We start from the raw sequence: 27,622 nt of genomic DNA, 5'->3' as shown, positions 1-27,622 counted from the left end.
AACCCCTCCAAAAACAGCTTCCTCTGGTTGCTCTTGGTTACCTCCCAGGTAGAGTTTAGCTCACTCCGCATTGCAGCATGAATTACATTGCAAAATGTGCTGAGGGACCAGCAAGATGTGTTCCTTTTGCAACTGTATGTGCCCATAACTATATCAAGACTATCCATCTCCCTGTTGTTGGAATTGTAATCAAGAATATGTCTTTTTTGAGAACTAACCTCAGCACCCCTGTGAAGCTACTCATTAGGATCACACGGTTGCCCCTCTTTGTGAAACATGAGGTAAGACTGGTTTTAGGCATGGAAATTGGAAAACATACCCCCTATGTCCTTTGCTGCAATCAGAGTAGTGGGTAACAGGCTTGTTTTGCTTCAGATTGCCAACCGTGCTGATCTCTTCTATTAGAGCTCCTAGCCAAGATTAGTTGAAGTAAAAGAGTTAATATGTGTATCCTCAACCTTTTGTCGTATCTAAAATAAAACAATGTGCAGGCCTTGTTTACTCTCCAGATCTCCCCCAAGTAGCTTCCCAGTATAAACCTGAATATTCCAAGCATAGCTGGAACATGCATAACAGTTTCCCTGTAAACAGACAAGAATGGAAACCTTTTTTGTATGTTTGTTGCAGTATATTCATACAACCAATAATATGTACATATATCAGACAAACATCAACAAAGAAAGCCACTATTTTATGCAATGGAAGATGGCAGCTACCACACCCACTTATCCTAAACATCCGCAATTGCCGCCGAACTGTCTGGTCTTGACTCGCAATTGTCAAATCAAACAGCTGAGAAGGCTCATCTCCAGGAACATTGTGTGTGGAAAAGTAGCCTTCAAAGTATTAGCTTTTCCAAGAGTGGATACAGTCACACATTGGGACTTGTTCACAGCGGCTTAGACCAGATGCCCATGTAAACATGTGGGTCAATCACATTGATGGTCCTGCTCAAGACACCACTACTTCCGCCTATATTTGGCATTTCAATGATAATTTTTTGCTAATAGCTGATGGAAAGAACAGTTGGGAAGTTGATGGAATGTCTGAAGCATGGGAAAGACAGTCCTGTAGGCAGTGGAGTCAACAAGACATTTTCTGCTGGCTTCCAGGCTGCATTCTGATATGGTGCTGAGTACCAACTAATGATGACATTTTTGTACAAATATGTCACTCTTGTTACCTGATCCTCTTCATCCTAATCTGAGTAGTTCTGCTTCAAGTTGTCTTGTTCTTTGGTTACTTCTTCTCAATCAACTTCTGGCTGTCCCTGAACATTAAGTAGTAAACCAATGGCATTTGTTGAGTCTCAATGGCATAGTACAGAAAACTTCAGTGCCATGGGTGCAGGAAATCAGTTGCCAAAGAGGAATGGGGAACTGGCAGGTATGACATTGTGTGACTCCCCTATATCTTTTGCCTCTCACTATGGAAACCACATCAGTTCACTTTTCTCCTTGACTCTTCCCCACTGAAACCATTAATGATTGGCACATTTTTAACGTTTCATTGACTTTTCATTGGCTTGACTATTTTTCTTGAATTGACCCCTTTTGGTTAATCAAAATTTGTCATTGTTAGACAGAATTTTTATACAAATATCTGTAGCTGCTGAATGTGTGTTGTAGTAAATATAAAATATAAATTGTTGCACATATGGTAGTTTTTTTTACATTGAGAAAATTCAGATATAGAAAATTTCAGGTTGAAGGCATGACATTGGTCAATTCAGACCAGGGACACATGGCCCCCACATACAGACTTCAGATCAATTCCAGGTGAAAATTGCTATAAACACAGAGATAAATTAAACTTAACATTTACGCAATCATGCTTGCTAGTAATGTTGGGACACTTTCCATTGCTGCTTTTATCCACGGCAAAATAAGGCATGAAATTCGTCTTTCCTAACCCTAAGTCTTCAAAATGAAAATGTGTTCTTCGGAAAACTCAGTATTGTAAGAAGTTTTTTTCTGTTCTTTTTTTTTTTTTTTTTAATAATTTTGAATGAGAGCATCCACTGCAAATAAAATCATGTGGATGGGGGGGGGGGGGGGTTAAACCATTAATGTAAGTCAGGGGTGCCCAACTCCAGTCCTGGAGGGCCGGAGCCCTGTGTAGCTTAGTTCTTTCCCTGTTCCACCATAAATAATTCAGCTACAGAGCTGTGTGGTAATTCGCACAAGGACTTGATTCAGGTGTGTTAAATGAGGGGAAACCCAAATGTGCAGGGCTCTGGCCCTCTAGGACTGGAGTCGGGACCCCTGGTGTAAGTTGTGAAACATTTTTCTGTGTGAGTCGGGAGGCCGTACATTGTTAGCTAATGAAACAGTCTTCTGGGATTTCCCTTCATTTTTGTTGACGTAACAGCAACTGAACAATTTTTTCAGAGGAAACTTTGTAATTAGTAATAAAATCATTGTAATTTATCATAGTGTGTGAAATTAATAATTTATTTGGTAAGCAGCTATACTGTACGTTATACCTTAACATTTACAATGATGGTAAAAAGGAGGACAAACAGATGGTATCCTACTGTGTGTGCATTTGATACTCGAACATCCAGTTGCACCTGATTATTAACGGTCTGCTCTAAATGGCAGGCCAAGTAACTGGGAATCTCACGGTACTCCTCATGATCAGTCCGGACCTGATTTAAACCCCAAAACAGGTGAAAACATGCCTTTTGATGCTACCAGTCCAGACACAAATTATTTATCTACAATAATGCTTTTGTCTTTCCATGCAGAACCGTACATCAATTTCATAATTGACATTTCCCTAAAGCTTTGGGGTTAAGACATGTTGATCATTATTATTATTATTTTATAATTGTTATTATGTTATTTTTCGCAGAGATCTATGCACATTTATTCCTGCAAATGTAAATGTGGAACAATACAATGTACAACTGTCATAACCAGGTGAGCTCGGACCGGGGAAACAGGAGAAGGAGTCCTGGGTAAAAAGGGATTTAATGGGGAGACGGAGAGGCATGCAAGGCAGGCACAAGGCTTCAGATGTCATAACAATACAATGACAAGACTAGGGAAACATACTTTAACGTGGACTTAAATACTTCGAACTAATGAAAATAACTCGAAACAGCTGGTAAACACAGGGAATCCACACAAGGTTAAAAAGGGGGCGTGGCACATAGGAGGATCGGACGAGTAGGGTGTGACAACAACTGAAATTTCTACTCCTAAAACTGGGGTGGGCCCCTTGGTATTGGAGTTTTTTAATATAATGAATGTGCGATATTCTGAAAAAAATATTCTAGAAAAAGAATGATAATGTAAGCTTGTATCAGTTGTGTAGCTCTGGGGTTTTCAAAAATCACTATATTGTTGTAACTGAAATGAATGGGCTTTTACAGTATTATCTAAGCCACTATACATTGTGTGGAATACTTCTGGAATCATGCCTTTGGGAATAAAAAAAAAACACTCCCTAACTGTCAAAAAAGTTTCCTGCATTTTGTGAGCAATAAATGAAATTAAAAATCACCTGATTTATTTAGCATGTATCAGTTTTAATTCCCCATTTTTCAACTTTATTTGGAGTCATCATATCACTATGCGCATAGATAAATAGCAACATTGCTGCAATAGCATCATTAGTTATATTATTCAATACCACAGCATCTCACACATACAATATATACCTTTCAGATTCATTCAAAAGTTAAACAAACATGTGACTGTACTAAAATAAATGTATTTCATTATTTCCAGCTCTACCTGTCTGACATTGTATGAATTAGTCATTCCAATAATTCCAATATTATGCTCTGAAATGGCATTTACCTGACTTTCACAGCAAGAAAGCTGGTAGATAAAGTAAAAATTGATACAGGAAGGTTTTAATGCAAATATCTTCCAAAAGCATGGATAATAAAAATATCCTTACATCTGAATGCAAAGTCTTCTTAATTGTTGCTGTTGTATCAGTTTAGCTTATTTCAGACTTTCAAATTGCATCATGATCATGATATATCACATCACCTGTCAGTAAAATTGCAAACTGAAATTTTATAAAATATTATGTGCAGATTTATTTAAAAATAGTAATAAAATCTAATTCTCCATTCAAAGATGTAATATAATACAGATGTGTGTAGAAAAGAAGAGTTTGCTGCATTGGGACATGTTGTGCAGTCTACCAAGGCTGATATCCAGGTTTAATGAAATACAGGTGGCAATTGGCCAATTGCCAAATGAGAACACAAAACCAAATCTCAATAGACATCCCAGGAGCCTTTACAAAGTTACTTATGTGGCTATATGTGATGATCACTTGCTTTCGTAGCACAAGCCCTTTAAATTGTAGCCCTGTGCCTTTACATTACCCCTATCAATCTCAATCAGTAACCTGAAGCTTTACAGTTGTAAGGTGCCATGTTTCCCAAGGCTAGAAAAGCAAAGAATCAAGAGATGACTTCAAAGAGATCTCAGGTATGGAAAGAGCAATAAACTTTCAGTTGGATCTGGCCTGCTGGCTGGTGAGTCCGATGTTCCTAATTATATACTGATGGTAGCTGACATGTCACAACTCTGGGGACAAGGACTTGAGGGAAGACATGATAGTGAAACAAAAGGAGGTTTATTGGACTCATAATAACAGAGACTGGAAATACGAATGATCGCAAGGGATCAAAAATGAGAGTAGTGGGCAAGGACAGGCAGAGGCAACAAGAGGATTCAACATCTGTGACCAGACTGGGGAACACAGGACTGAGAAGTACATATGTACGGGACTAACGAGGGAACTAACAAGAGGCAGCTGGGAGTGAATTCCACATGAGGGTTAGAAAGGAGTGGAAAGGTGAGAGGGACAGGCATGACTTATAGAGCCATGACGGTGGAGACAGGTAGGGATCTGACAAGTAGAGCCTTTTTCAGCAAGACGAGATACCCTGCACAAACATGGGAGGGCATGATAAAATGATAAAACAGGAACATGCAAATTAACTTATCAAACATTGATTCATACATCACTTGGTGATGGTGTTGGCCAAAGCCACCTACATTTGAGGATCAGAGAGTAGGGTCAGGCAGTTTGTCAAGAGCAGTTGAGGCTAAGGACCTTAGTCGGGGGCCCAACAATGGCATCACTCTGCCAGCCAAGGTATTAGGATGCTCTGTGTCTTAACCATTTTAATGCTCTCTATTATTTGCTTGTAAATATTTCTATTTTTACTTTTTTTGAATTTCCGCGATATAACATTTGAATGTTTTCAAATGTTATATATTGAGAGAACTATGTGACACAGAGATGTTGTGTAGAACTTAATTTTATTCTAGGTATTTTGTTTTGTTGATTGGTAAGAAAAGGTTGTAACCAAACCCCCCCCAAAAAAAAATCTCATGTAAAATTGGAAAATGCTCTAAGAACTTAGGGGAAGGGGGTTGGCTGATGAGTAAACATTTTCATTCGCATTTAGAAAGTGTCTTGATATACCTAATATATAGCTATATAAACATTCTTACTCTCATTGCATTGTTATTTCTGCAGATCCATAAAGGATATTACTGTTTTATGATGGCATAGCTGGGATTTGTCTTCGAGGACTGACAGTGCAGACATGGCAGAGCGAGCGAAACTCCGTGCAGAGCACACAAAGGAGCAAAACTGACTCGTTGCCAAAGGACAGAAACTGGAATCCCGTGTTGTGTGTGCAGGTCTGGCATTCAAAGATGAGAGCAAATGTAAGTGCAAGCTGAGAATAAGAAGGCAGCCATTTCAGACATTTTCATTGCTTTGTCAGAGTACGGATTACGTTATAAGAGTTGAGATGAGAAGCACATTACAGCTGAAGCTTCTGGAATTCTTATATCCATATTAAGTTGAAAAATTCTTATACAAAAAACAATTGGCCCCCATAATGACTGATTCGCTATTCATTAGTTGACAAATAAGGTAACAAATCAGAATTAGTACTATGGTTATTATTATTACATTATTCATTAGTAATTACATTATTGCTTAGTTGTTTGCTATTATTATTTTTATTATTCAGTGGCGGCTTAATGGTCAGGGAAGCACACTTGTAATTGAAAGATTGCCGGTTTGAATCCCCGACCAGAAAGGCACCACTGAGGTACCCTGAGCAAGGTACTGCTCCCTGGGTGCTGAATTAGCTGCCCCCTGCTATGTCACATATGGGTTACAGAGGACACATTTCATTGTTGTGTGCTGTGGTGTGTCAACAATGACCACCACAATTCTAATTATTCAATGTTTGAAGTTACATATATAAAGTCAATTAACATATAAAGTCAATTTTAGCAGGAAACTAAATCAGCAGCAAGGGAAAGCACCCTTGGGGGGGAAAACACTTTCATAGATACGGAAGAGAAGTTCCTTAGAGGGAAAGGGATGAGGATAAAAACAGTAGGAACAACATTTGGGTAGGACAAAAAAATGAGAGTAAACATCACAGAAGATGATGAATGATACTGGATCAAAGTGCAGATGGAATATTTTAGCTAGGTCTAAAATAAAATGTATACATTTTACACTGTTAGGCATTCTTTTTGGTGTATCCCTATAAATACCCAGCCTTTTCAGCAAGTATCTCAAAGACAGGGCAATATAATCGTAGTGATACACAAGAGGATTCCTATTTTCTTGGTGGGCTTTTTTTGCTCTTTTTTTAATTGTCACATAACAGTTAACCTTTAGAAGTGAAAAATTGCAATAACAAAACTCTTTCAAATTTGTATTGTATGAATTTAATTTTAAAATGCCTGATTAAATAAAAGCTTCCCCAGTTTCATGGCCTTCTCTGATTTTAATCTTTTCCCAGAAACAAAATCTGGCACAAATTTATCTGTCAAGTGTCCAGCACTTCACTGAATTATCAACAAAAATCCATTTTCAGCAGTGCAATGCTTCTTAGCTGGAAGTGCATGATGCATGGCCCTAGAGCCTTATACACTTGATACAATTTCATAAAAAAAAAGTTTCTTGAAAGGCAAGAAAATACAGTATATACACTCAGTGGCCATTTTATTAGGTACACCTTGTTAGCACCAGACAGGATCAACTGCAGACTTTCTTTAAGAGTAGAAGAGTTGTGCATTCAGAGAAGTCATTTTGCTGTTGCTTTTGCGCTTGTGGGCTTCCTGTTAGGTGTATCTATGTCTGGTAATTTCCAGTAAGGTGCTGGAACCATCACATATTGCAACAAAAGTCACACCACATTCCAAATCACTTAGATCAGACATATTAGCCATTCTAATGCTTAGTCGAACAGGACGTGAGCCTCTTAACCCTGTCTGTGTGCTCAGTGTCTCTGCTGTAGCTGCATAATTTGTTATTTAGATGAGCAGGCTGTTTGTTCTGTAATTAATATACTACCTACAGAATGTATTTTAGCATTTCAATGAAAAGCATGTGGCAACATATAATGGAAAGTTTCTCAAAATCATTCCTTTTTTTCAACTTGTATATGGTACTTACTGCATTCTCACCATAGTAATATCTATACGGAAGCATTTATTCTTTCTGGTTTCACATTATTGATAAAGGGGAGGATAACATGTATTATTAACATAAGTATTATTAAGCATAGAAAAGTTCTACCACAAATGCAACTGACAATATTTCTAACAATATTGGCCAGTACGGCATATTCACACAGCTATGCACTTAAGATACAAATCAATACTGAGCCACTTATTTTATTTGATTTTGGATGCAGGTGGAAAAAAAGACATTATATTATTATATTTTAAAATAAACATATAATATGCTCATACCCAAAAGAAATTTACAGCTGAGTGATTTCAATCATCCAGCATTTTTGAGTGGAAAAAAATATAAATGAATCATTAAAAGTTTATTACAATGGACAGGTAGAATTTAGATATTTGACCTGCAAAGACAGTACTGAAAAAAAGATGTTTGTCAGGAATCATAATAATGGATAAGTGTGGGTAATTGTCAGTATAATTGCCATTTGACTTACAGTGGATTTACAGCAGCAGTCTTCTAAAAAATAATGATCTGGGGAGCTATTGGGTCGTGATGGTAAAAGTTGGTAACTGGAAGTGTGGGGGGGTCCACCTTGGCATATTTTGTCACAATTGACTCTCTGAAAGATTGACCTTTCGATTGTGGCGACCACTGATTTAGAGTGTTTTGGAAAGGGGACATTAAGATGTTGAGCGGGTATAAAAAGAACAGAGATGTCATCATATCCTAAATGGGAAAAGAAAAGCCATGATGGTATTTCACCTTGATCTTCAGCTACACTAAACCTGACATCTCTGCTCCTGGCTCATTATCCACTCTCCCCAAGTAGTGAGTGCAGTGTCTACTATCCTTGTAAATCACTTATCAAGTTATTATATGACCTAGTGCCACTGCAGTGAAACATGGTGTTACAGCAGGCTCTTATTCTGGCTGAAACTAATGTAATATTGTACATTTCAAATTTATTACTTTACTTTTAAAGCATGTGTGCAGTCAGATCTCTTGCAAACATTTGATTCAAGCAGTGCAAGCTTTAATGAGCTGTGGTAACTCAATTTAAACCACAGCAGTTAAAACACTGAAACCCAATTGATTTGTTCGCACGTTATAAAAGCCAGCAATTGATGATTTAATATTTTTTCATACTTTTCCATGTGTACTGGATGATACCATAAATTTACCCAGAGTAATCAAATAAGCATTTTCTGGCAATTCCAAAAACACATGGTAACCCTTTAACACTGGAGGAATCATTCTAGCGAAAGGAAACAGCTGCAAAGGCTCAAGGTGGCCTAGTCTTAGCTGTGGATCTACCCAGTGTAGGTGTTTAACCTCTGGTTTGCTTCTGTGTAAAGCAGGGGTGGGGAGCCTCTTCCATGGAGTGCTGGTGTGGGTGCAGGTTTTTCGGATGACCTGCACCCACACCGGCTCTCCGTGGATCAGGTTCCCCACCCCTGGTCTAGATGAAGCCTATGGACACATGAATACTGTGACTGATCATAAAAATTTCTCATTTCATATTATGCACTAGCTTTCCAGGCTTGTTTTAGCATATGTTGCCTAAATCATGCAGGTCTAAGTACCATCTTGATTATATCAAGCCTGCAAACCAGCCGTTTCTTCATTTGTGGTGACAGAGACCTTTCTATATTTCCATCTGGTGGCTCAGTGGGTAACACAGTTCCCACATACTTCCAGGGTTATGGGTTCGAGTCGTGCCCCAAGCACTATGTCTGAGACCAGATAAGCCATTAGAAGATGAATTGACTTGTTTTAAAAACAGCAGGGTATTCAATCATTTCCATACAACAAAGACACAGCCTCTCATTTGAGTCATCAACCTACTACAGAACAAAGGGATGACCTTAAGTCTTCTAAAGCTCGATTTGAGTGTCTCAGTCAGCTACCGAGTGCAGCAACAGATAAATGAACAATGCAACAACAATGTGTTTCTGTCTGCATATACATTCAGAAACACATCAGAGATGCCATATGATTTCATGACCTCAAATAAGGAAAAGTCTTTTTTTTTCTGAAGAAAAAACAGAGATTAACAGTGTTGTCAAGATAAAAACCCAAATGGGTCGAAGTGACTGGAAGTGTAACGGAGGCGGGGTTAACTCTATTACATGAAATTGCTAGATGTAAGTAGAGTGAAAATTACAAGCACAAAACTCATTTTTAATATGTTTAGTGAGTAAGCAAGCCCCTAGTGGGCCTTTTTTAACAAGCACAATTTGTAATTCAATAATCCACAGTACACTGCTGTGGTATGAAATCCATGGGGGCATGATTGTTGCCAAGTTTATTTTAAGAAATATACAAATATATTTTTTGTATTGGATGAGGAACATCTTCATATATTCGTGATGCCTTAAGAATAGACCTACAGCTACCAAATGCCTTCAAGACTTCAGCAGCCTTAAAGGTGTGGTTTTAGCAGATGTTATGATAGGTATCCATTTTATATGAAATGTTTATATAACACACTCAGTCTGCGAGGCTTTCCACACATCATATATATATATATATATACAGTATATGTACGTACGTTTTCTTTACAGCAGTCATTTCATGGAACATCATGTGCAATAATACTGCTTCTTTCTAAAGCAACAACAACAACAATAACAAAAATAATAATAATAGTATCAGTGGGTCGGCACAGTGGTGCAGTGGTTAGCACTGTTGCTTCACAAATCTAGGACGAGGATTGCAGTTTCTGCTATGGCTCCATGTGTGGAGTTTGCATGTTCTCCCCGTGTCATGGTGGCGTTTCCTCCAGGTCCAAAAACATGCTGAAGGTTAACTAGATTTACCAAAGTGCCCATAGATGTGCATGTGTGAGTTAATGGTGCGTGAGTGTGCCCTGCCAGGATTGGCTCTGGACCTCCCACTACTCTGAATAGGATAAGCGGTTACAGAAAATGGATGGATGGATAGTAGTAATAGTGAACAAAATCAATTTTTGGTGTTTATTCTTATCATTGGCCAACTGGTTCTGACATATAACCAAGGAGATTAGATTTGGATTTGGACGGTAGGGACATGTCCATACCAAATAGTGAGGGAGTACCGTGCGTGTTATGAGGGTGGGGGATTGGAGTAGATTTGGTCCCTTCCAACACCGAAACCAAACCTATGCCTTTGCAAATAAGACTGGAAGTAATACAGAATGATGTGTATAAGGAACAGCCCAGAAAACTTTCTGACCAAGACCACACAAGAGCATGGACATTTCAGTTTTATTCATGAATTCTCTCTCAGGGCAGACAGAAGTAAGGAAGAAACAGAAAATCAAAGTGATTCCTTAATAAACATAGAAAATTTCCTATTCTTTTTCTATTCGATAAACTTATAATGATAATTAGAATCCAATAAATCCATCCATTTTCTAACCACATATCTTTCCTAAAATGTCCCCTCCATTTATTCACCCATTGCATGGTAGTTTAAATAAAGTTAACAGCATATCTTCCCATCAACGTAATCCAGTGATTTAGAAGCAAACAAGCAAGCAAGTATATCAGTAAATGTAAATAATTAATTAAAGCAGTGAGGGGCATTTTTAAAGTTTCACTATAAGTATATTGTGCATTCAGAAAGTACTCTGGCACACTGCACTTTTATACATCGTATTATGCTGCAGCCTTTTGATAAAATGGTTTAAATCGATTTTCCCCCCATCAATCTACACATCATATTGAAGTTATATTGTAATACAGGGCAGACCAAGGCATCGTGGCGACAACGCCGAATGATGAGGGGGCTTATTTAGGGGAGAATAATGCCCCTTTATTAAGTCTTGAAAAGGACTAACAGAGGCACCCAATGAGCAGCGAACCAATTAGAACAACAGAATCATAAAGAGGTCAGACGCCGGACTGTAAGGCACACACAGTACAACAAGAGGCTATTACAGTTGCCCATGAATATGCTGGGATATGTATTCGGACCTTTTGATTGAATTCGATTTAAAAAGGTGTATAACTGTCTATACAATGGTTCCACAGTTAACGATGTATCAAAGCAATAACCAAACCAAGGTTTTTGCCTGCACAGCTCAAAGACAGGATTGTGTTAAAGCATAGATTTTGGGAAGGTTACAGAATTTCTTTGCAGCATTGAAAGTTCCCAAGAGCTTATTGGCCTTCATAATTCTTAAATGAAAGAAGTGTAGAACAGCAAAAACCCTTCCTAGAGCTGACTGCCTGGCCACACTTAGTATGAAGAGAAGGGTAAGAGAGGTGACCAAGAAGACAATGGTCATTCTGGCTAAGCTCCAAAGATCATGTCTGGAGATGGGAGAAAGTTCCAGAAGAACAACCATCACTGCAACATACCATTGATTTGGGGCCGGAAAAACCTCAATAAAACACAGATTAAAAAAATGCAAAAAGCCACCTGAAGGGCTCTCAGACAGTGAGAAAAAAAGATTCTCTGATGTTATGAAACAAGAATAAACTTTTGGACATCGATTCTAAGCATCATGTCTGAAGGAAATCAGGCACCGCTCATCACCGGCGCAATACCCCCCCAACTGTGAAACATGGTGACAGCATCATGCTGGGGGGTGTTTTTCATTGGCAGGGACTGGGAGACAAATCAGGGTCCAGGGAAAGTTGAACAGAACAATGTAGAGAGATATCCTGATTGAAAACCGGCTCCAGAATGCTATGGTCTTCAGACTGGACTGACGGTTTACACAGAGGAGTGGTTTAAGGATCTGTGAATGTGTTTGAGTGGCTTAGCTACAGCCTGGACACAAACCCCTTTCGAAACATTTCAGGAAAAACCTAAAAATAGATGTTTACCGACAGTCCACATCCAGACTGACAGAACATGAGAAGATCTGCAGAGATGAAGGGCAGCTCGTCATATCATGTCATAACCAAGAAGACTCAAGGCAGCAAATGATGCCAAAGTGCTTCAAATACATAATGAGTAATATGATGTTTCAGGTTTTTTTCCCCCAATAAATTTGCAAAATATTCTAAAATCATGTTATAGCTTTGTCATTATGGAATATTGATGAGCGAAATTAAATGGTTTTTAGCATAAGGCTGCAGCATAACAAAATGTGAAAAGGGGCCTGAATACTTTCTGAATGCACTACTGTATATATGTGGAGATATTGACTTGGATATTCATTTCTCAAAGCATAAACAAAAAACATAGTAAAAATTTGATAGGTGACTGTCAGGTGTCAGTCGTAACTTTTTGGACACAAGAATGACACATTTTCTTTGTTTCTGCACAGACAGGGCATTGGTCAGAGTAAAAAAAATCATGGAATCTTGCACAAAACACCATCAACTAGTTCAGGTTAAGGCAATGCCAACAGACAATCACCAGTTAACATGCTGTCTTTTGACGCAGGACAACTTCGTTTTCTGTTTTACTTTGCTTTTAATTTTACAAACTTGACTGAATAACAAAACTAATGGCATTAAATGAATAGAATTTCTTGTCTGTGAAGTTCTGGCTTTCATCGTCATGTTTATTTTCTGTTATGATGTGTTCACTGGAAAAGCTTCAACCCTCTATGCTTTTTCAAAAAAGATTTTTTGAAGATGTAATTCATGATATGCATTGTTCTGTTTTTGAAACATTATAAAAAAATCAAAATTTTATTTCATTAAATTATTTTAATAGTTACATTCAATTCTGAAAGTGGTTTTGGACTTCAGATTCTGTATCTTGGCTATACAGTCCTTTTTGGCATTTATTAGCAATAAATTAACTTTGATGTCTTTTAAATAATTGCGGAAGGATGATGTTTCACAATGACATTTGCAGTTGATGTCATATATGAATATTTATCGTGGTAACTAAGTGATCCTTTACCCCCCTCATTATAATGGTTGTGGATTGGCAGATGTCTGCATTTACGTTTACTGTTTAGGGAACAATGTCAAGAGGTGAAGCATTGTTCTTGATTTTCTTTAATGGATGTTGGTACCCCAGCCTCTCGCTCTCTAGATCAAATTATCTTGTCATTTTCCATTACATTAATCCACTGGGCTGTCATTTAGGAAATCACTCAGGAGGGATGATCCTTATCTGTCTTGCTGACTCCAAAATTGCATGCATTAAAAAGGTTAATGAAATATCAGAGTCACTGAATGAGAGTGTAATTCCTCATTGGTTACCCGGCATTGTCATAAAGTGACATAGGTCAGATTAAATGCTAAATTTGGGGCACACCAATGCAAATCAAGCAGTTTCATTCAGAAATCTTATAATAACACTACAAGGACAACAACAGCTGTCAGACTCAAACAACAGTCACTTGATATACTACCAGGACCTGACTTTTAGTAGCATAAACCCATTGTGTGCAAAGACTATGCTTGACCTTTTCATTTCACCCAAAGCAAACAAATAACCAAGCAAATATTGTATATAGAACCTATAGGGAATAAACCAGAATTCAGAACCAGTTCCAAGAACATCTGTAGAATTTATTGTCAGCAGCGGTTGCTGTCTTAACAAGACATAGTAGCTGCATATCATGACTGAGTCAAGAGGCTGCATCCCAGACCACAGAGGTGACTGCTGTGTGTCTATGTGTGTCGTTATTTTATTGTGATTACAGGACACAACAAAACAACCAAAAAGACTCTTTAAGAAGACAGGGAGTGGATTTTCCTGGGTGGGAAAGTCACTACAGCTGTTTTCACCAGTGGAGGCACGGCCAGATCCATAGGTCCACACCAGCCTTTCCCAAGACCCTTCGCATGTTTCATTTCCTTACACATTACAGCTGTGCCTCTCTTTTGTCTTTGTTCCCCTCCCTCATTTTCCTTCTTCCTCAATCCCCATATGTTTGCCATCCTACATGGAGCAATCTTACAATCTTATTATTGTGAAGATACAAACAAATAATGTGGTCATGTTTCCAAGCAGTTTTCCCGCACCCTGCCACCAAGGAGCAGCTTCTAAATGTAAGCATCTATGAATTTCACTCAAAAATATTCTAGATGCACTATTATTACCATTAGCTTCTCTGCATAACCTCGCCTTAAAACCAAGGCTGGCAGCTGCAGTGCTGGAGAGCTGCTATCTCGCAGCTCTTGGGATGCATTTTAATGAATGTCTGACTTGCATCTGAAACACCAGATGAGATGAGCTTATATTCAAATAATTACTTTTAGAAATGCAATCAAGAGCTCAAATAAAATAAAAACCAGCATACCCTGCCCTGATGGTTCTTGAGGACTAGAGTTCCTGACCTCTTTTCTAAAAGGATTCCTATAAAAGCTTTGGCAACCTCATCAAAATCACACATCTCTAAACATGGTTCTGCCCCCACACCCCCCCCCCCAACACATATAGAGGCTTTACTTCAGCCTGCACAACGAGGTGTCAAACTAATTATTTCCCCACTATAATATAGCATTCTTTCCACAAAACTTAGGCATACTTTTGCATAAGCGTGGTCCTACTGGACCAGAATTTTTCAGGTTTTAGGGAACACATGTTAATTACAATCTGATCTCAAACACCAGAAAAAGGTGATTTTCCTACCCATTTAATTATTTCAGTGAACAAATTTCAAGCTGGGATTCAGCAAAAAACTTTGACCGACCAGCAGCAGGATTGACTATCTCAGGCTTAAACAGAGAAAACATTTATGCATACTACAGCTCTTCTGAACCAGCTGTCTAATGGAGTGGCAAGATTTCCCCAACCTAACTGAGCCTACAGACCCCTGTAACCCTCCAGTTTCCCTTTACCAAAATCTGTGATCCCTAGGTCACTGCTGTTTCAAAGTTTGAACCTCTCTGCAAACTAATTGTTCATGTTTTAAACATTACTGAGGAAAAATGCATGAATCGGGTGCTGAGATGCCTCCGTAGGCAGTGGGCAGCCTCCCACCTGCAGCTATTAGAATTTGATTTCCACCTCTGAATTTGGGCGTGTGGGGTTTACACTTTCTTCTTCTCTTCATGTAGGCTTTCTCCCGCGGTTCAAAAAATCAGGTGCCTTGGATTTGTCCGTCGTTTGTTTCCGGTGATGGACGGGAATGCCAGGTACGGTGAGATGCGCTTCATGGGACTGGTTTTGCTTGTCATTGCTTTGGAAAAGTTGCAGTGCAAAATTAACAGTTCCATTAACTGCAATTCAACTACATATACAGCAATGACAAAAATACAAGCAATCCTGTGGAATATACTTGTTGAGAAGGCCAATGCGTTTTTATCTCTCTCGTGTTTTTTTTCTCTCTTTCTTGGAGAATGCTAGGGGCAACTGCAAGCATTTTCAGTTTCAAACAAACAGCTTTGCCTGGATTCAGAACATAGGACATTTTTTGCAGAACGATCGCAACCTTCTTGCACTCCCAGCAGAGATAATTATCCTGTCTTCTATCTTTTCCTTTGTTCTGTTTATAAATGTTACATGGACACAGCAAATAAAAAATAAATAAACTACTATTGTCAAGCCCCTTGCAACATTTATTTGTGTGTGTGTGTGTGTGTGTGTGTGTGTGTGTACAATTATTGGCACTCCTTCTGAAGATTTGTAAAAAGGTTTATTAAAAAAGTAGTTTCATATCACGCTGAAAAAATTTGAAAAATTCATCCTTTCCTTAAAATAAATTAATTGAAAGAAAAACAAATCCTTCATCAAGAAATAATTATTTTCAACAAAAACAGATGTGCCACGATTATTGGCACCCCTGCTTTTAATACTTTGTACAACCTCCCTTTGCAAGTATAACAGCAGTGAATCTTCTCCTATAACATTTTGTAAGGTTGGAGAATACAGAGCAGGGCATCTGAGTCCATTCCTCTTTACAGAATCTCTCCAGATCGTCCAGGGTCCTCAGCCATCTCCTGTGCGCTCTCCTCTTCAGCTCAGCCCACAGGTTTTCAGTGGGGATCAGGTCAGGGGACTGAGATGGCCATGGCAGAAGCTTGATCCTGTGGTCAGTTAACCATTTTTGTGTTGATTTGGACATGTGCTTAGGATCACTGTCCTGCTGGAAGATCCAATGATGGCCCAGTTTTTGTTTCCTGGCAGAGGCAGCCAAGTTTTGATTTAAAATGTCCTGGTATTTCATGGAGTCCATAATGCCATGTACCCTAACGAGGTTTCCGGGGCCTTTGGAGAAAAAACAGCCCCACAACATCACAGAACCTCCACCATATTTTGCATTTAGGATAAGGTTTATTTCATTATAGCCATCCTTCTTTTTATGCCAAACCCACCTTATGTTTATTGCCAAAAAGCTCCATTGAATTTGGTTCCAGTCAAAGTTGTAGTAGAGTTTCGCAAACTCCAGGTGCTTATGTTTGTGGTTAACTGGAAAAAAACTTTTTCTGCCATGCCTTCCAAATAATCTGTTAGCATGAAGGGGGCGTCTGATTTTTTCAGAAACGTGGTAACCTCAAGATTTTACTTGGTCTTGTAATTCACCAAGAGTCAACCTTGGGGATTTTTTTGCCTCTTATGATCCTCCTCACTGTATGTGGGGAAAAATAAAGTTGGGTCCTCTTCCAGGCAGGTTTGTTACAGTTCCAGTTGTTGTAAACTTTTTTTATTATTGCCCTAACAATAGAAATGGACATTTTAAGGCGGGTAGCTATTTTTTAATACCCATTCCCTGACTTATGAAGGTCAACACACTTCTCCCTCATTTGGTTTGTATGTTCTCTTATCTTTCCCATGTTGATGGATGATTAAGGGAATTTGGGCTCTGTGTCTCCTCATGTTCATATCCCTGTTAACCGGGAAGTCATGGATTACAGCTTGAAGGTTCCTATTCACTCCACTCAACTCAAAGATGTACAATTTGCAGGGGAAACATGCTGCAGTTACATTGTGTTCACTACAATTTCCAGTGGTGCCAATAATCGTGGCACATGTGTTTTTGTTAAAGATAATTATTTCTTGATGGTAGATTTTTTTCTTTGAATGAATTTATGTTGAAAGGTTAGATTTTTCAGATTTTTCAGCGTGACATGAAGCTTCCCCAAAAGGTGGATTTTTTCTAACCCTTTTTACAAATCTTCAGAAGGGGTGCCAATAATTGTGGAGGTTGCTGTATATGTATTACAGATGCACTGATCAGATATTTTGTATCGGTATCGTTCTGATCCAGGCCTAAATTATGGGATTGGAAATCAGGAAGGAATAAAAAATGTAATTTGATCCATTAAAAATTATGGAAATTTATTACAAAACTTGCAACATGCATAACGTGAAAAGATGCATCACGTGATAAGAGTTTCTGTTGTGTGTGAGACTTGCCAACAACAGTTTGGAGTTACTTCAGACTCAAAGAAGAAAAAGTCAAGACTGCCGAGTGTAATTTATGCAATACAAGTGTTTTGCGAGGTGGTAGCAGAGTTGGAAACACTACCAAACCGACATTTTATCTCCGAGACAGCCATTCCAGATATGTACAAACAAGTGCGCAAGTTAATTTCTGAATGTTCGGAAAGCGTCATTTTATATACTAGGGTGTAACATACTGTTTATATACTAGGGGGACATACTGTTTGGTTCCCAACCCATGGTTCGGTTTACAAATGTGTGCCGCAGTTCAACACCCAAAATGGTTAAGGAAAAACCAGAATCCAGAAAGTACTAATCCAGACCAAGATTTGCAGGGGAAACATGCTTCAGTTACATTGTGTTCACTACAATTTCCAGGGGTGATTTTGTTTTTTTTTGGTTGATTGAAACAAAATCTTTATCTGGACCTGAATTATCCACCTCTGGGAATAAACTTTGCCCCCCCCCCCCCCCACATGGGTTTCCCGGAGGCTTAGACTAGCCATCAAATAAACTGTCAAAGTCAAATTTCAGATAACTTTCAGATAGGGGTGAGACTTAACATTTGAAAATGCCAAGTGAAGGTGAATAACCACAAGTGGAAGATGTCCCACCATCTTTCAAGTGAGGTGTGTGGAATCTCCTTGGATTTAAAAATGACCTGCAGCAGCAACTGAAGAAAGTTGTTGCACTTCAACTTCAACAATATAAAAGCACTGCTCGACACTTGTTTTATACGCTTTGCAGTAACACATCAAACATGGCTAGCCATTTACACCAACATCATCCACACAAATCACTCACAGCCACCACAAGAAGAGAGTGATCGGACTACTCTCTCTTCATGCATTTTTTAAGCAATCACTCAGCACTAGCTCAGACACACAAAGCAATAACCAGAGCATTGGGAGTGTTTATAGCTGATTTGCAGTATAAGATTTGCAGCTCTACTCTGCTGTGGAGGATCCATTTTTTCGGCATATGAAACGCTCAAATTGCGTTATCACATGCCTTCTTCAAATCACTTCATGCTGAATATAATTCCTAAACAGTATAAAAAAAACAGAATGACACCAATCTATTAAGCATTTTTGGCAAATATAAACTGTTAGAAACAGTAACAGTATTTCTTGTCCAGTGCAGTAAATATATCCCTAATATAATTCATATTATAATTTAAACATGTGTATTGATTTGTTTCAGGTTTCAAATGTTATTGTCACATGTGTGTGGAGGAACACAATGAGATTCTTATGCCACAGTTGCAGTGTAGCGGACAGGTACATGAGAGACAATAGTGAAAAAGCAGTGTAATACAGGACAAACGGCAATGCAATGAATGGCAAGACAGCAAAATATAAAAATGAGTGATCAATAAACAGGATGCAATGGGGAAGGATGTGAAAATAGACCACAGTATAGTAAATAATATTGATAAAGTAGAATATAGCGGAATATAGTGTACAATATAAATGCAGTGGGTGGGCAGATGCAGCTACCTGATATCTTGCGGGAAGAAAACTGTCTCAGAAATGGGAGGTGATGCACCAGAGGGCAAGAGTGAGAGAGGTTATGAGCTGGGGGGATGACATCCCTGATGATGGACTCAGCCCTCTTCTGGCAGCAGAAGAGGTGGATTGTTTATAGGCAAGGAAGGTCCGTGCCAATGATCTTCAAGGCTGTTCAGACCGTTCTTTGCAGTAGGATGCGTTCAATGGTGCAGGAGATAATGTTCACCAGGGTGTTGGTTCCCAACCTAAAGCTCTTTAGCCTCCTGAAGAAGAAAACCCAATCTAGAGTCTTCTTGAGGATACAGCTGATGTTAGGAGACCAGGAGAAGGAGTCGGTCATTTGGATGCGCAGGAATCTGAAGCTGCTGACTGTCTCAAAAAGAGATCCATTGCTGAGTTAAGGGGGGTGAAGGCCTCTGGTCTTCCTGAAGTCAACAATTTGCTTTGTCTTGTCAACATTCAGGGAAAGGTTGTTATTGTGGCACCATATAGTCAAGTCTTTTACCTCCCTCTGGTACACAGTCTCATCATTGTCACTGATGAGGCCAATCACAGTGGTGTCATCAGCAAAGTTGATGAGGCTGCTGCCCTGGCTTTGCCACACAGTCGTAGGTGAACAGACTGTACAGCAGCAGGATGAGGCAGCAACCTTGCGGGACGCCAGTGTTGACAATCAACGTGGATGATCTCTGGGTGGCAGCTTATTAGTTAAGAAGTCAAACATGCAGTCACAGATGGAGCTGCTCAGACTGAAGTCTGTGAGATTCACCACCAGTTTGGATGGCACTACGGCATTAAAAGTTGAGCTGCTGTTGATGGACAGCATACTGATGTACATGTTCTTCTTTTCCAAATGTCCCAGATCCGTGTGCAGGATGAATGAAATGGCATCATCAATGGGTCTGCAACACCAGAATGCAAACTCAAGTGGGTCCAGGGTTGTGGGGATGTTGAGAGTATTTTTTCCAATAACTTTATCACTATTGGAGGTTAAAGCAACAGAGCAGTATATGTAGTACTTACATGTCAGTATGGTTGCTCTTGAACACTTACACTTACCAGCCACTTTATTGGGAACCTGCACACCAGCTAATCACGTGGCAGCAGTTCAATCCATAAAGTCATGTAGACATGAGTCAAGAGATCAAACATGGGGAAAAGTGTGATTTAAGTGACTTTGGCTGTCATTGTTGGTGCAAGACGGGGTGTTTTGAGTATAACAGAAATTTCCAATCTTCTGCAATTTTCACGCATAACAGCCTCTAGAAGAAAGGGTAACACTTTACTTGAGGCAACACAAATATAATCGCTGCTTAAGATAAAAGATGTGTCATGATTCATTAATGATGAATAAACTTGACATCAGCTTTTCACAGTAGTTCCTTCAGTAATTCCTTCAATAGTTCACTAAGATTTACAGAATTAACAGATATAGTAACTGCTTGGGGATAAACGATGCGTCACAATTCATTAATGGTGAACAAATATCAGATCAGTATTTTACGTGTTATTTATTATTTGTTCCTACAGTGCATCCTTATGTGGTTTCTTCAGAAGTTCAAAAAGGATTATAGAATTTACAGATATAGTAACAAATATAGTACATATTTGAGATAAACGATATGTGACATTAATGATGAACAAACATGCCGTTAATCTGCCGTTACTTAATACATAAGTAATTGTATAATACTATTGTGTGTCATATTATTAAATTGCATATAATACTATTTTGTGTCCCCTCAAGTAAAGTGTTACCAAAAAAGCTAAAAAAAACACCCACGGAGCGCCAATTCTGTGGGCAGAAACTCTGAGGTCAGATGAGAACAGCCAGACTGGTTCAGGCTTATAGGAAGGCTACATTATGGCTACGTTCACACTACCATGCTGAAGTGGCTCAAATCGGATTTTTTGCCTTAATGTGACACAGATCTGATCTTTTCAGGGCTGTGTGGACACGCAAATCTGATCTTTTCAAATCGGATTTGTGCCACTTTCATATGTGGTACTAAATCGGATACGTATCCGATTCGCGGCCATGCGACCTGAATGTGACGCTCAGATCGGAATTCATGTGGCTTTTTGCTTATACACATGCGCTAACATCATCAGCCTGCACCGGCAGCGCGGTAAAGTAAAAATGGAGGAGAGCTGCGATAACAGTCAGTGGAAGGATGGAGAAGGTGGGGATTTAATTGATATTTGGGGAAATTAATCTGTTCAAGCTAAACTGGAAGGAACCTATTGTAATAGAGTAGTATTTGATATAATTGCCAAAGAAATGGCACGATAGACAAAAACAGACAAAAGATAGATAAATCCAATTTGAGCAAAAAATCGGAATTGAACGGTGTGCCTGGCAGTGTGAACGTAGCCTATGTCAACCACTCGTTACAATAGTGGTGAGCAGAAAAGCATCTCTGAATACACAACACATCAGACCTTAAAGTGGACATGCTACAATATCAGAAAACTACACCAGAAACTACTCATGTGAGCTAAAACGGGAAAGTGAGACTATGGTGGGCACAGGGTCCCATACACTACTCCCATTGGCGTCGCCACCATTAAATCTGAGGGGGAAGTGTCCCCCTCACATTTCATAATTATTCTTTTGGACCCCCCAACATTTAACATAAAATATTACTTCACCCAGCGCTGTTTCTATTGCTTCGCGAAAGAATCCATTCCACTTGATCAATATGAGAATATACATACCACTGAAAGACCACTCCGGGTTACCTACAACAGCTCACCACAAGCAAGTGAAGTGAATCGTCAGTGCAGGCCATAGACAGTAAAGGTGCAGGCTGCTCGATCCTGGAGGGGGTAACGTCAGTCCCATTGCCATCTCACAATGTCTCTAAAATAGTCACTGAATTAAGTGACTGTTATGTCGGGTGCAGGCAAGCAGGCAAAGGAAGCCATGGATATGAACAAAGGACTTTATTCACGGGGTAGAACTCCAAGACAAGCAAGGATCGTACAAGCAGGTCATGACAGTGACTTTTGTAGGCAAAATTTGGTGTTTAACAACCTGTTAAAAATACACCATAATGCAGGAAATGGCATCTAATTCATAAAAAAAATTCTGGGAGAGGGTCTCCAGACCCCCCGCCAGTGTGTCTCCCCCACATTCAAAATGCTTCTGATGCCCCTGACTGCTCCTGTGAGCTAAAACAGGAAAGTGAGGCTATGGTAGGCACAGGGCCCCATACACTACTCCTGTGAGCTAAAACAGGAAAGTGAGGTTATGGTAGGCACAGGGCTCCATACACTACTCCTGTGAGCTAAAACAGGAAAGTGAGGCTATGGTAGGCACAGGGCCCCATACACTACTCCTGTGAGCTAAAACAGGAAAGTGAGGTTATGGTGGGCACAGGGCCCCATAAACGGACAACTTAAGATGAGAAAAACAGTGCATGGTTGGAAGAATCTCCCAACCTGCCTTGAATCAACTGTTCAGGGTGACGGTGGTAAAAATGTGCGGAATGGACCCTCAATACCAATAGCATCATTTAAATGGCACAGAGTATCGTTTCTGACCATTTATGGGCATAATTTACCCATCATCTGATGGCTACTTACAGCAGAATAATGCACCGTGTCACAAAACACAAGTCATCCCAAACTGCTAATATGTAGATGATGATAAGTTCCATAAACTGAGAGCCTCCCCAGTCACCAGATCTGAGTCCAGTAAAGCGCATTTGGGATGTGGTAGAATGGGAGATTTGCAGAATGAACGTACAGCTGACAAAACTGCAGCAATTACGTGATGAAATCATATCAACATGGGCCAGGAACTCTAAGAAATATTTTCAGTACCTTCCAACTCATGCCATGATTCTGAATATTTTTAGATGATAAGGATTGGGGGATAGGGGTTAAGTGTAGTTTAAATTCAGAGAATCAATACTGATTACCTACAGATTAACAGTACGTCAGTATATTGATATCCAATAGAAATGTGAGTTCCTCATAGCACTTACTGTACGTAGATCGATTTGTTAAAAATAGCAAAAAAATTCTATCCTTGCAACATCATTCATAAATTCCATCCATCCATATTCAAACCAATTTGAAGGGAGTTATCTGTTGATTTTAAAATAGATTATATGAATTTTATCTACACATGTTGCATCTATTTATGTATTTTTAAATGTACACAAACATACCTAAATTATTTTTTTCAGTAGATAAAAATCATTAATACCTATGTAGGCATAGTGTTACAAATCAATTTAACCTTTCTTCCTTTTCTTTAAAATTCAGTCGATCCTGGTCAAGGCTACGGGGGACCCACAGCTTATCCTAGCATAATGTTGTTTGCAAAAATGAGACCGATGTGTCTTTTTTTCTAAAGAGACAACACATTAAATAGTCTTTTCAAGTGCATTTTATGTTAACTCTGTACTTTTTTTATGAATGACTGTTTTATTTTTAGTGAGGGCTTTATGCTTCATTGACACCTGTTTTCCACTTGATGAGAGTTTTCAACATTCCATCCAATTTTCTTCAAAACACGAGACAATGGCTGTTCTGATCCTTATTAGTCCCCTGTCAATTTATTCTGTGCAATAACTTGTTAAACCAGAACAGCACCTTTAGCACTTCCCATGCTAAGAATAGAGCTATATAAAATGACATTTCAACTATATCTAAGTTCATTTTCATTGCTACTTAATATTCCCCTTCATTAGCATTTCAAAACAAAAGTACATCAGGGATACGCATAATACTGCTGAAGGTTAATCAATAGACAGCGAGAGGAGCCCATGATAAATGGCTGGTAAAAGCCCCATGTCGGCATGTCCAGGCCGTGCTGCTTTTTAACAAAAACTGGGAAGATCACAGTAACAAGGAACAAGTGAGAATCCAAAATAGGATGAAGATCAGCACTAGCATCACCTTCGATGTTTTTCCAATGTCATATACGACCTCTGTTGTCGGCGTTGCCCAGCCTGTGTTCCCCATGCTCAAGTTGCGTGTAAGATTGTATCATGATTTTAATATAAACTCATATAACAAGCTTAGTTCATTAAGTGCATGACCAAGAAAGCCTTTCCCCTTCAAACCACCCCGACAAAGCCTCTGCTGATGAAAGCACTGTGAAAGATTTACCTTCTCTTCATATATAGCAAAGTAACCTTTTTAAGGGTATTATATTTAAACAGTTTACTGAACTTGGTCCTAAATGTCTTAATCATATGAAAAGACAATCATTTATAATTTGATTATTATTTGATGATGCCATGGCTGAAAGTGGGAGGCACTGTGGGTAGCACACCTCCCCAATTGTGGGTTCAAATCATACCTCCTCTCTATCTGTATGGATTTACCCTCCAGGTAATCCAGTTTCCTTTTACGATCCAAAGATGTGGAGCTGTAGGAAATTAGCATCTCTAAACTATATGTATGTCCTGTGAAGGATTGGAATTTTTTATGGATGACAGCTCATAAAGGAGGAGGACTTAACAGCAGTTACATGCAGTTACAGAACCACAGGTGAAAGCAATCATCTGATAAGTAATCCAGTGAGGGGGAAAGCTGATGATTATGTGGGCCAAACTGCAAAAATGCACTGGAGGGCACTGTGTGACATCCAGGTTAGATCCTAGTCATCATGATATGCCAGCAATACACAGTAAAAACATCCAATAATCTTACCCATATAGGTAGAAAAACATTGCTGGCGATTGCTGCAAAAAGGCAAAAAAGTTAAAAATGTAATGTGCACAACATATATAACACTATATAAATATGTTTGTTTCAATCTTCCCTCCTAAGAGTCAATGTTAAGTTTAATACAATGGTTTTCATTTAAGTTGCATAAGGTAATTTTAAAATGTCAAGACATGTCAGACTACCTCGAAAGTGGATTACAGGCCTCAGATTCCAGAGTGTTAAATGTAGCTGTTATTGCAATATACGCATATGTTTATATTTTTAAATGTAAGTTTACACGGGTATCTTTAATACCATAATTTTTGCGACAAAAGTGGACTCAGCTGATTTTAGAGAGTAACAAATACCTATTCTTGCATCGGATAGACCAGGGTTCTTCAACTCTGGACCTCGATTCCAAATCCAGGCCGTGTTTTCAGTTCTCCCAGGTAGTTGTTTAATAATTACTGATTCTGATTGGTCAGAGGCTTCACACCTGACTGACAGGTAAAGGAAGGCTGGAAAACCAGCAGTGCTCGGACCTCGAGGACCATGAGTTGAATAACCCTGGGATAGACCTTGCTTTGTGCACTGGTGCACAGTCATGTTGAAACAGGAAGGGGTCATCCCCAAACTGTTCCCACAAAGTTCGGAGCATGAAATTGTCCAAAATGGCTTTGAATGATGCACCATTAAGACTTCCTTTCACTGGGACTAAGGGGCCGAGCCCAACTCCTGAAAAACAACCCCACACCATAATCCCGCCTCCAAAACTATACACTTGGCACAATGCAGTCAAGCTAGTACCGTTCTGCTGGCAGCCACCAAACCCAGACTCGTCCATCGGATTGCCAGACAGAGAAGCGTGATTCGTCACTCCAGAGAACACGTCTACACTGCTCTAGAGTCCAGTGGCAGTGTGCTTTACACCACTGCATCCGACGCTATGCATTACACTTGGTGATGTAAGGCTTGGATTCAGCTGCTCGGCCATGGAAACCCATTCCATGAAGTTCTCTACGCACTGTTCTTGAGCTAATCTGAAGGCCACACAAAGTTTGGAGATCTGTAGCTATTGACTCTGCAGACAGTTGGCGACTTCTGCACAATGTGCGCCTCAGCATGCGTTGTCCCTGCTCTGTGATTTTATGTGGCCTATCACTTCATGGCTGAGTTGCTGTTGTTCCCAATTGCTTCCACTTTGTTATAATACCACTAACAGTTGACCATGGAATATTTAGTAGCGAGGAAATTTTACGATTGGACTTATCGCACATGTGGCATCTAATCACGGTACCTCACTTGAATTCACTGAGCTCCTGAGAGAGACCCATTCTTTTCCAAATGTTTGTAGAGGCAGTCTGCATGCCTAGGTGCTTGACTTTATACACCTGTGGCTATGGAAGTGATTGCAACATTTGGAGGGATGTTTTGTACTTTTAAACAAACTGTAATCTTGTATAATCCTGGAAATCTAAACCAACTGATTATAATGATAAATATTTGTTACTGTGTCTCTTTTATCTATGTGAACATTTTGCATTATCATCACTATAAAAGGCTCGTTGCACTCTGACTCTGACAAGTAAAGCTTAGTATGGCTTCACACTATAGAAAACAATTGCTTTTGAGTTTCCGCATTGGCTACCCAGGTACATTCAAATGCTGCAGCAAACTGCAGGTTTCAGGGTAGAGCGCGAAACCAGCAAAAGACGCATGTGCACATTAACAGTTTAAGTATTTATGTTTTGTGAGATTGTGTCTGAATGCATGTTCAACATAAGCAATTTAGGATATCCCTGCTTAATGTGTAAACGGCGAGAAATTTGATCCACTGTTTATTTTCATAAAATAGGGCAGTTTAACACCTTATTTGCTAATAGAGCCCTTTCATACCCCCAGAGGTGGGGTTTTTAATCTCACTTTGCGCATGTGGAGTTTTAATATTATCTGGATGGATGTTTTATTCTATGCATCACCTCCAAGTTACCAGCTTACTGGATAATACTGTTTATGAAATGCAAGAACAAATTTAGCATCTTGTTATTTTATTGCTATCTAGCATAGCAATAATAATTGAAATGGCATATACTGATTTATTTTATTACTTATGGACAAACAAAAGTGGTCTTACCTGTTGTCCCAGCTGCACAGATTGGAGTCACTGTGAACATGTGGAGTGGATGTAATATTTGTTGCATATTGGCTAGTCTCCTGTCTGTGACAGCCGTGCTTGTGAACAGCTGTCCTGAATTACATCCAACATGCTATTGAACACATGGCATCAAAAAACCACCAGGCTCCAGATGGTGCGATAGACGAAGGTAGAATTCAGATAGTAGGTAGCAGGCTTGACATTCACTTCGCAAGTGCCCTCAACATCATATGTTGAAAAGCATCCTGAAGCTGAAATAGGCTTCATACTGTCCAGCCCATTAATGGTGATTACAATGCCCAATACTTTCACCTTTCATCTCAAATCATAATATCTCAAGAATGGTAAACCTTAATAAGCTTTAATATTCTGGCAAATGGGCAAATTGTAAAAATGTACACATTCTACAGAAAAACACCAAAATCAAAACAAATGGCTTCAAGAGAATCAACTTCATGAAAAAAGTCCACCTCATTCCCAGGTATACATCTTGAAAGATCTTATTTTGGTTCTCTTTGTTATG

Source organism: Paramormyrops kingsleyae, chromosome 20 (assembly GCF_048594095.1).
Source record: "Paramormyrops kingsleyae isolate MSU_618 chromosome 20, PKINGS_0.4, whole genome shotgun sequence".
NCBI classification, from domain to species: Eukaryota; Metazoa; Chordata; class Actinopteri; order Osteoglossiformes; family Mormyridae; genus Paramormyrops; species Paramormyrops kingsleyae.
Note: the sequence above shows the minus strand (reverse complement) of the source record.